We start from the raw sequence: 10,469 nt of genomic DNA on the forward strand, positions 1-10,469 counted from the left end.
TCCTCTCCTATGCAGGACATACTGTCTACAGCCACAGTGCCATGTAGTGCATTGTGGTATATGAGTACTGTATTCTACAGCAAGGAAAACTCTTCTGAACATCATATGCATGTAGGGAAGTCAGCCACAACCAGATATTTCTATTGAATGGAATATTAAATTGAGTAATGCAGTCAATACCACAGTATTTCATTCAATAAAACCTTCGGGTCCCCATCTGTTTTGTGCTGTCATGGAAATTTTGCCACACTGCAGTCTTTGGGACTGAGAATGAATTGTAGCATTTAGAGGTGTGCTCTGAGGGCAACCAGAGCACCCAACATTAGGGGAAATATTCCTGAGATGTGGTGATTATCAGTAGGGGCTTTTGGCAATGGGACAGGGAACATGTCTTCCTTCTCTGTCTTCCTTTAACTTTTCCTTCTTTAAACCTGGTGGTTTAGGTATTTATCTGGCCTAAAGAATAACAGTACCTGAGTACTACTGTTGCATGTGTGCATGAGGATCCTGAGTTACTAAAATTTTTGAGTTTGTTTTGGAGTGGTAGGGGGCACTTTCTACCTTCACTTATCCTCACAGGACTCCTGGGAGGGTAGGAATTGCTACTATCCCCATTTTATGAGTGCTGAACTAAGTGAGGCACACATCCAGCACACATCCAGCTAGCTCTCTTGTCATGATCTTCATTGGGCTGAACTCTGACTTATTTTCCAGCTTGGTGGATTCCTAAGGTGGCTCTGGGCTATTCTAGGTATGGATAAGTTCACAGTTGTGTTGTCCTGCCCCTCTTAGTAGTACTACTTCTTTCCAACCTCAGCACTGCCCTGCACCAAGGTGTGCTATGTCTTGCTGGCTAGTTCCCTGGTGATTAAGTCATTGGGTGGAAGGCAGCTCCCTGTCCTGTGGCACACTTATTTTTATATTGGATAAGTAACTTAGTTATGTTCCCACCCCTGCCCCCATCCTCTACTATGTAGGCCCTCGCTCGGATCTTCTGTATTCCCTTCTGCCTTGAACTTTGTAACCTGAACGTCAACATTTTCTAATAAAGTAAATTTGCTTAGCAGCTGGAGAAGGGCCCTCCTGAAAATTTTAGTCTCTCTGGGATGCTCTCAACTTGAGCTAAGTGCTCTCTAACAAGGAGCCACCAGTATGGCTCTCAGAAAGTTAGGGAAACTTCTGCCAAAGGGTTTGGTCTGATGTGGTCAGAAGTTTGCTCACGTATCAGTGCAGAAGGGAGGGAGCGCATTGAGAAGGCAAGCAGGAAGAGCTAGGAGTCCTGTGCAGCATCGTGGCCTGTATTTCCTTTGCATGCGAGCCTCTCTCACATAAGCACTCATCCGACACAAGAGCCTCTGCTCCTTACCCCTTGGGGGATTCTGGAGGCAAGAGCTCTCGAGGGCTCAGCGAAAACAAAGCAATGTTTGCTTAACTGGAGATCAGAGCATGCTCTGAGTAAATTGCTCTGGGGCCTGGGAGTGCTTCAGAAGTGAAGTGCCTCCCAAATTGACTGTGGTTTATGTAAGGTGGAGGAGGATAAATACAAAGCAAGATAATGATCTCCTGCACTGATGGGGTATCCGGTTGATTTGATTACCACACCCTTCCTGCTCCAGGACAACTCCAGGGGAGATGAGAAGGGGTGTAAGGAACATCCAGCATCCCCTCTCTGCGGTGAAGGGAAGCTGTCCTCATGATACAGCTGACATTGCCTGATGTAGGCAAAAAAGGTGGGGGAGGGTGGGGTTAAGCTGAGAATGAGGACATCCATCACTCCTGTTCATCTGAAGAACATATAGGAGGGAATGATACCAGTGGAGCTCATGGACCTGCTCATGCCAATATAGCAACCCAAAAGTAGGGGTTAGGGAGATGCTGTTGGGACTCTCTGGCCCACTGTAGCCCAGAGTCACACCCTTGGGAGTCAGGATGCTTTCCCCAAAAGTCTTGACAGGTGTTAGGTTGTGCAAAGGATGGCCTGTCTTTGCAGAACCTACGGGTGTGTGTGTTACGGGTCCTTCTTGTGTTCCTACCCCACAGAAATTTTTCTGGTAGCTCAGGGTACCTGCAGTTCAACCTGCAGCCTTATGTACCTCCTGCACCAGCTGAAATATTAGGGAATGCAACATTCTCATTGTTATATGATCAGAAGGCTTCTCCAACTGCCATGGAGAAATCACCCATTTCTGTTTTCTCTGTGGCTCAACCATTGTATCAACCATGTGTGGATACAAAGGTACTTTGGCACATTCAGGCAGGGCTGTTTTCCCAGCCTGGGGCACATTGCCTTCCCTCTGGATAGCCAAGTCTCTATCCATCATGGGACAAGTCACCTGTGATCTGGATTCCCAAGTTTCTTCTCTTCCCAACAGTGCCAAGTATTTCTGATGAAACACTAACACATAAATATACTTCTCTTCTTCTTGGCTCTCTGACTTATGATATACTCTTATGGCCTTTACAGTTCCATCACAGAAACTGTGGCAGAAGAAGTGGGCTAAGAAATCTCTGACCATATCCTCCCGTATGAATGAGACTAGGCATGAAGCCTCAGAATGCAGCCACAGAAGTCTGGCCTGGCTTTGTGGGAAGGCATGTTATCACACCTCAGTGTTAAATCAATTGTCTGATGTCTCTAGCAATTCAATTTGCTGGGCGGAGGACGTCATAAAAATGATTAGGAAGGTGCAGGCTGAGAAAGAATACCAACCTCTTTTCTAGCCCAAACTTCTTTTTTGTGCCTTCCTGAAGCTGGAGTGGATTGTTTGGGCTCATTACACAAGTTTTTACAATGTGCCTTACCAGAGCCCTTGTGAAAAATAAATACATGACAGGTTGGAAAGTCTCCAGTAAGAAACAACTCAGGTTTAGGAAGAGAAAACAAAATCCTTGACTCTGACAACAGAATAGACTCTGTGGTAGTGGCTTGTATATTTAATTGCAAATTGCATTCAGTTCTCAAATGAACAGTCCTCCAGACATGCATGTGTGGGGGCATATATGGATACCCAAGAGATAATTATGTATCAAAGATGGGTTTTGGTATGAGCCAGCCTGGGCATCTGGGTATTTTGCTTTTATTTTAACATTTCACCTCTCTGCCTGTGGTTGCCTTGGCAGACTACCTGCCAGTTCACCATCTCAGAGTTAGCTGCTTCTCAACATCTGTTGTGATTAGAGTAGTATCTAGACACCTAGCCAAGATCAAGCGCTTTACAAACACACAGGAAAAAAATGGCCTGAATCCATAAATAAATAAAACAGAGGACACTGGGAGAAAGGGAGTTTTATTATCCCTGTTTTATGTATGGGAAACGGAGGCCCATAGAGATCGGGTGAGGTGACTGAGGTTGCACATAGGAAATCTTTAGCAGAGCCAGAGTCCTAGTCAAGAACATTATCCATGAGTCTGCTCTTTTGCATTCATGCCATGAGGGCCGGTGGTTTAAATGGTGTGAAATGATTGTGTGTTAGTGGGAGATCATAGACTGAGGAAGTTTGAGAGCTTCCATTTTGTAGTTGCTGAGGCCTTACCAATCTAAGGGAACCATTTTCTGACTGAGGCCCCAGGCTGCAAGCAAGAAATTTGGATTCTGTTTCTAGTCAAGTTTTATACAGATTTGACCTTAGGGTTGGGTCACTATGGACCTCAGCTTTTCTAATGTGCCCGCTAATTTTGAGCACCTTCCTTTTTGGGTGTTCAAAGCACTCAGAGCTTGATACTGTGGAGGTGCTGAGCTACCCCTGGCTCCAGCTGGAACTAGGTGATCTGCCCCTCTGCAACCAAGCCTCCCAGTACCCAAAATGAGGAGTCACTTGTGCAACTGCATTTGGCTTTCACCTCCCTGTGCCTTTGTGTCATCATCAGTACCCTGGGAGAGGCTGTTCATCTCTTCCACCAGGGGACAATACCCAAGGCTTCCTCAGATAGGTGTGGAAAGGCTGGCTCACCCGTGGCATGGGTTCAGCTTCTTCTTGGACCCTGCTCTAGATCTACTAAGCCCCTTCTCCAAATGCTTTCTTGCCATGTAGCAGTAAATAGCTCTAGTCTTTGCCTGCAAACTCTTTTCTTGTCATCTTGCTGAGGAGTTCAGCCAGGGCTCACTACTAGGTGCAGTGCTGCCCACTGATTTCTGTGCCTGCTCAGAAGCACTAGGCTTAAGTGACAACTTGTGCAGGATCTGGCCCTCTGTTGGTCTCTGCTTCTGGAGGTGATGTATTTCAAATGCACCAGATGCTGTGCCCCCAGAGAGACCACAAAATCCTTCTACTGTCTTTCCTCTGCCTTTTTTGATGCAGCCTGTTTGGCATTTCAGACTGATGCTGCCCCCTGAACACTCCACAGTGACTCCTGGAGCTTAAGTCTTGTGGGTTTTGTGCCCTGCAGTGGCTGTGAGATGGCCAGGAGGCTTTTACAAAGGGCACTGTCTTACAGTTATTTAAGGTCAGTTGGACCTGCTATCTTGGGTCCAAATTCAAACAGGTATGTGCCTAGCACTGTAACAGTGATGACTTTGATTTCCTTTACTCCCTCTGGCTCTTTGACCCTTTGGGGAAGTGTGGTCTAGAAGTGCATTGGCCTGGGAAACACAGACAGCAGAGCTCTAATCCTAGCTTTGCTACTGACTTGCTCCACAATTGGGGCAGGTCAGTTTGTTTGGAACTTGGTTTCCCCATCTGCAAAGCGGGGACAGTAATACCATCCTGTCTCTGGGGGAAGGGCTCTGAAAGTATAATAGTTCTTTGGCCGGGCAGGAATCCTACAGGGTATCCAGAGTAAAGGGCACAAGCACTTTGTTGTCAGATATATCCTGCATGGCTTCACTTCTGACTCCAGCAGCCTGACCCTGTTCCCCAGACATCATTAACATGCTTCCCACTTTGTTTTCCAAACTGTCACCAACGGTATTGACCAACAGGGATCCCTCATGGACCCTGGGACCACCTCACTGTTGGTGTCTTTCCCCTCCAAGTAGCAGCCTTTGGAGTGAAATCCTGGCCCTACCAACCTCAGTTTCCTACTACAGCCACTGTTTTCTCCCCATGGCTGGGCTTGCTTTTGGCTTATTTCTTCAGTCCCTTTCTACAAGGTCCCTAGAAGGGGTGTGCCCCCTGTTCAAAACTCTGGGATGATCTTAGAGACATATGGGCAAATGGATGAAGAAGGAACCAGTGGAGAGGAAGAAGTCACCCTCATGACAACCTGACTCTTTCTTCCAGAGAGGGTTAAGCAATAAATGCCTCTTAGTGGGTCATTTAATGAAGGAGGGTGGTTAGCGGGGGTGGGGGAGAGCTGACTTCCAGCCCTGCATCACTAAACCGTTCATTAGGAAAAACACACACAATGGAAAACGGCAGAGGGGCTCAAGTGTCCAATTTCTCTCTTGAACTCTCTGAACAGGAGGCTCCAGGCAGGGAAATCCCTGCCACCCTCTCTCCCCCTCCTTCTAGGCAGTTTCTTTATTAATTAACAGAGTTGGCTGGGGACGGAAACAGAAGACAATAATCAACAGAGATGGGCCTGCAGACCTATTTTTAATAATGTGCTTTGCATCTGTCCTAATTGGTAGGGAAACAGTGACCTGATTGGAACGGCTGGGAGCCTCTCGGGGCCTTTATTTCTTTCTTCCTTTCTCTTCCTCTCTTTTCTTTTTTGTTTGGTTGAAGTTTGACTTGGTGGGAGTGGAGGGGCCAGCGGGTAAGAAACATAAAACCTAACCTTAGGGGACATTGACAGCCTGGGGAGTAGAGAGGGGTGACACCAGGGAGTGCAGGCCACAGGGGGACGGAAGGGTTGGGGCTCCCTTGTTTAGCAAGCACAGCATGAATGTCTGTAGGGCACAGAGTCCAGCTGCCCAGGGGAGCAGTGGCTGGAATTCAGTGTGTAAGGGAAGGGGCAGCAGCCATGTTGTTTGGGTTTGAATGATTGTTTTTGGCCTGCTGTGTGATGTAAGGGTCCCTCTAGGTGAGGCAAAGGGTAGTGTTGCTTCAGAGATTAGCTATTGTATACCCAGCCCACCTGGCTGAGCTGTTGGAGGAGTAGCTAAAGTTGCCACCTGAGATCAGGTTTGCATCACGTTAGGTGTTGGACATGCAGATAATGCACGTAAAAAGGCAGCCTTTGCCTCAAAGAGCTCAGTCTGGAGGCAAGAGGGGGAAGGTGACCAGTTCAAGGTCACAAAACCCAGAATTTACATCAGAATCCGCTTCTCCTGAGTATCAGATCAGCAATCTCCCCACTGGCCTATAAGGAGAGCCACCACCTTGGGGTCCACCATCATGTTATGCACCCAAAATGAGTGGTGTGCATTTACCTTGGGGGCTGGATTCCTCTGGGAGGGAATATGCTCATTTTGCAGTGGCCTACAGCCTCATTCAGCTTGCCCTCTCATGTGAGAGGAGATTTGTGCTTCTAGGACAGTGCTTTATGCAAATGTGTATGCGTTTGAGATAGTGTCATGAGTGTAAGTGGTTGGTGATAGGCGTGCATGTCCTCTTAGCATATATGTGCTCTTTGGTCCCTTGGTTGCACATGGGATGGTGGACAAAGCGCAGACTTCTTTCTCCATCATCCAACAACACAGTGTTCTTGTGTAAACCTTGGTCTGCTTGCCCAAACTGGGATCCCACTGCTTCTGTTCCACATTCTTCTGAGAAAGCCTCTAGCAGATTGGCTTTGAAATGCCTTATGAATCTTCATTGGTGAACTATGATTTCCTATAAGAGCTGCTCCATAGGTACTGTGAAACTTTCCCAAGATGGGGAGAAGGTTGAGGATGCGAAACACAACTTTCCTTGGAGCTGGTTCTAGTCTGTGGAAGTTATTGGTACCTGGGATGTGTATGATTGTGAGTCTTGTTATATTCAAGTGTACTTGCCAAGCTCATCTCTGTGACATAGCTTTTCTGAATAGGTGATGCATATGGCCACGTGCACACAGGCCAACAGCGAGGTGAGAAAAATGAAACAAAAATCTCAATCATAAAGGAATTAAGATGTTTTTCCTACAGGCTGAGAAGGAAAATAGACAACACAGATGAACTGGTGGATATTTGTATTGAAATAGTTGCTGTTGACATCTGCCTCACAGAAGGCCCTGCCTCACCTGAGCCCTCTCACAATTGTGTTGTGAATCACATGACATTTCCTTTGCTCCTTAGATCACAAGTTCTTAAAATCAAGTCATAGCATGAGACTTTACACTGTTTAAAGTGCTTTCTGAGAACAATTTGAAAATGTGAATCAATTACATGAAAAAGGTCAGAAACCAGGAAGCAAAGAGAAAGAACCTCCAAATGTATTTTTTTTTTCTTTTTAAATAATCTCACACTTTTAAAATGCTCTCACAATTTTGGGGCCTGACTTGTGATTTTTGTGTGCTTGGGATTGTCAATACAAGAGACTGGACCGTTGCTCAATGAGTGGCTGCCCATCTGTGCACTGTAAGCCTGTGTGTCTGTGGTATATATTTCACATCCATACTTAGGAATGAAAAAGGAAAAAAAAGATGATGGGGAAAGCAGGGAGAGCAGGCAGTGAGCTGCTGCCTCTTTGGTCTGTGGGAAGTTGGCCAGGCCCCATGTAAATGAAGGACAAAGTTGACTAATTTCCTGGGTCGGTCATGGTGAAAATATCACATTTCATGGTTTGTTGCCGATTCATAGAAAAATCCTATTAAAACTGGGCAGATTACTTATACAATTTAAACAAATGATGATCAAAGATTATAACATGTTCTGTGAAGAATAAAAAGGAATAGAAATGAATGTGCATCTGGCAAAATGTAGGCAGGGTGGGGTTTGCATGTAAACTAGCTACCCCAGTGCCCACTGCGGGGGTTGTGGGGGGAAACCTTCCAGTGCCCTGGTCTCTTCAGAATAGGGGGCAGCCCTGGAGGATAATGATCACCACTGGTTTTTCAGGGAAGCGGAGCTGTGGGGAAGCTGGGGAGCCTGGAGGGGAAGCAGGGGAGTCTGGAGTCTGGGGAGCCTACTTCTTCTCCCAGTGGGACTTGGGGAAGGTCTGGAACAAAGGGAAACGTCTCTGGGGGGACGGGGAGCGCGTAGAATGAAGCTGGAGGTAGTTTTTGAGCATCTGCCTTCTTCACGGCAACACTCCTTGGATGGAAGGAAGCAATGGTGCTTGGCGGGCATGGGGCGAGACATGTTCGCTGCCTCTGAAATCACCCAGGCGTCTCCTGTGACCCTCACAATACTCAGGAGGCGGTTGGAAAGGTTTAGCAGACAGGCCTGAAAACTTGGAGCAGCAGGGGGCGCCATAGCCCTTATTTTGTAAAGTTGAACTCAGCCTCCCTGGGCAAGACAGGTGCTGCAAAGTGGCCTGCATGAAACGCTCTTCCTTCTGCCTCCCGCTCATGGCCCCTGAGCTTCTTGGACCCTTTCAGAATCCTTTTCATTTGCAGAGAGGATCTGCCATGTGTGAGGGCACCCCAGCATCAATGCAGTATTTCTCTTCCCCTGTCTCCCACCAATACAACTGCTGAGGCAGGATGATTCAAGCCCTGCTGTTAGATGGGAGTGAAGTCTAGGACCCAGTTTACCTACTCCAGTCAGGGCAAAGCCCCTTTAGGATAAAGATGCACCTCCAGGTCTGCAAACCGGTTGCACACAGGAATGCACATTCCAGAGGCACAGCAGGACACGACTATTTGTGCTGTTTCAACCAAAAGAGCATATGTTCCCTCCCTGCATGGCATGGTACCAAAATCCAAACCAAACCTGAATCTTCCTCCATCTAACATTGCCTCCCGGGAAGTAACAGTATCACCCAAAAACTACTCGGCACTCAGTATATGTGAACAAAACTAAAATCACTAATATAGAAGTCTCCAGGAAGAAGAGATGTGATTTTAAACCAACAAACTGTTACTGATCCCTGCATAGAGCTATCTACTAGTAGACAGGGCCTGACACAGGCATGGGCGAACTGGGCAGCTGCCTGTGGTCCAGACAGAAAGGGGACCCCAAAATGGGGAAAATAATAATTATTATCATTATCTCTGGTGAAGGGGGGCCCGATACTAAAAGTTCACTTGGGGCTGCCAGGAGTCTAGGTACGGCGCTGCTTGTAAATACCTCTTCTCAGCAAAATGTGCAGAACTGAAGCCTCACCAAACAGAAAAAACAGTGGCCATGAACTGAAGGAGAGAACTGGGAAACAGCAACGTATAGTGCAAACCTTAACAGGAGTGATTTTGCAGCTCATGAGTAGAGAAGAGATTGTGGAAACACTTTCTCTAAGGTAGGAGAGAGTACAAAAGATTTCCTCAATTGATCAGAAACAGGCTGAGTTTTCCTTGGGAAAAAACAGGGAAAACACAGAGCTAGTGTGTGCTTAGAGAGGAAATTCTAGTAGAGCAGTACCCAGTCTGAACTGGCCGTTGGCAACAATCTTGAGCACTTTGAATATAACATCATATTTTTCTCTTCTTGTTGACCTGAAGAAATCTATATCTGAGGAAGGCAAAATTTCTTGTAGCCATGAGCAGTGTCAGAAGGTCTCATGGGCAACATATTGCCCACAAGCCACGGGTCAGGGACCACTGTCTTTGTAACCAGGACCTCAAGAGATGTGGGCTTAATTCTTGGCTTAGCCAGCTTCCTGTGTGAACCTGGACAAATCACATAACCACGGGCACCATACTTACTTCCTAGGGATGCTGGAAGGATAAAATCCACATGTGCTTATAGGGCACTGAAATGATGAATGTTGTATTTGTACCTTGATAGATAACATCGAGTTATATAGCAACCAAATCAGGAAAAAACAAGCATGACAAATAGCCACCACGGTGGATAAGAAATAATAAGCAGAATTCTCAGGACAATTCCAGTTAGACTCACCACAGAATCCAGAGTGATTTTATTAGGTTAGAGTCCAAAAGGAGGCAATTGACTCAGAGAAGACTCATTGATAACATGATTACTCCTGGCAGTCAGATCTGGGTTAGTTTGATTTTGGAAAAGGACTAATCCCCCTACATTAAGTTGGTTTTAAAATGGAAAGGTTCCTTTTTTCGGAATCTGAACAAAATAAATGCACAAATTGTGCTGCAAGGTTGTCCAAACACCTAAAAATCACAAACACAACTTGTGCATGGTATTTGTCCATCCAACTTGTATGGAAAATTGCTGTGTGTTAGTAATGATGAAGTTAAATGTTAACCCAAGGCGGCTGTGAGAAGTCCAGTGTTAGGTACATGCTTGGTATATTGTATCTCTCTCTGGCAAATACTTGACTTTTCTCTCTCCATTCTACTTTGGCACCACTTATGCAGGTTGTCATGCGAAGAAAGTATCACCACATTGAAGTGCACTGATTTGGGTGAGCTGCCTGTCCCCTTTGGGAAGGCATTAGTTGTGTACTGGTGACAGAGGTACTAAAAATGTAGGTGTTGTTTCATGGGCCAGATATACAACTCGTGTAAGCTGGCATGCTTTCCTTGACTT

The sequence above is a fragment of the Alligator mississippiensis genome, chromosome 6, assembly GCF_030867095.1.
Source record: "Alligator mississippiensis isolate rAllMis1 chromosome 6, rAllMis1, whole genome shotgun sequence".
Classification (NCBI taxonomy): domain Eukaryota; kingdom Metazoa; phylum Chordata; order Crocodylia; family Alligatoridae; genus Alligator; species Alligator mississippiensis.